Here is an 801-nt window from a genome sequence, read left to right on the forward strand (position 1 = left end):
AAAAAACCTGGTTGATGAGCCACTTCTGCTTCCACTCGTAGATCTGCTTCCCATAGTTGTCCATAACTTTATGGACGAAGGCGTCACGGATAAAGTTCGTGTGATCGGGATTCCAGGTGAACTCTTGCTGAAAAAAAAAACACAATTTGTAGAAATTTTATATTAAAAATTAAAAATATAAGTTAAAAAATTAGAATACTTACCGCAAACTGACGAAACCACATCTCCTGGTCCTCGGCAGGGAAGTGAGTGAAAGTCGGATATCCCTTGCTGAGGTTCGAGTACATCATATTGTTGATCCATGCGCTGATCCCGTTCCCGGATCGGTTGAACCTAATATAAGAAACAAATTATTAATAAACAATCAAATTTTAATGAAACGATAAAAAAGACTTTTAATAACCATGTTTGACGTCGTTCCTTTGGATACTGAGTGAGATAGGGAAGATGCTCACGACCGGGCTGTTGAACCAACTGGGCAACAGTTATCACTCCCGGAACGACTGGAGGAGCGGGAGGGGGTGCAGCAACGGGAGGGGGTGCAGCAGCGGGAGCAAAAACCGGAGCGGGAAATGAAGAATCCCGACCGTGGCTGGTCGACCCCCGAGAGTGGCTGGACGAACCCTGAGAGTGGCTCCCCGTACCACTACGACCTCGTGGTGAGGCACGACGAGATCGAGACCGGGTCTGATCACCAGTAGACCTGTAAATTAAAAAAACATATTTAAAAATACTTTTAATAAATATTAATTCAAAAAAATATTTAAAATTAGTTATAATAAATATATAAATTAAAAAAAC

General features: G+C 41.8%; 1 long non-coding RNA gene across 1 annotated transcript; it reads right to left on the bottom strand.

Annotated features, from left to right (window-relative positions):
- Positions 1 to 11: 11 nt before the first annotated feature.
- Positions 12 to 483, bottom strand: LOC106341506. The gene is made up of 3 exons (XR_001269663.1): positions 404 to 483; positions 204 to 333; positions 12 to 127 (listed from the first exon to the last, which is right to left on the bottom strand). It is a non-coding gene; the product is annotated as an uncharacterized LOC106341506 (long non-coding RNA).
- Positions 484 to 801: the final 318 nt, after the last annotated feature.

The sequence above is a fragment of the Brassica oleracea genome, chromosome C4 (genome assembly GCF_000695525.1).
Source record: "Brassica oleracea var. oleracea cultivar TO1000 chromosome C4, BOL, whole genome shotgun sequence".
In the NCBI taxonomy this organism is placed as follows: domain Eukaryota; kingdom Viridiplantae; phylum Streptophyta; class Magnoliopsida; order Brassicales; family Brassicaceae; genus Brassica; species Brassica oleracea.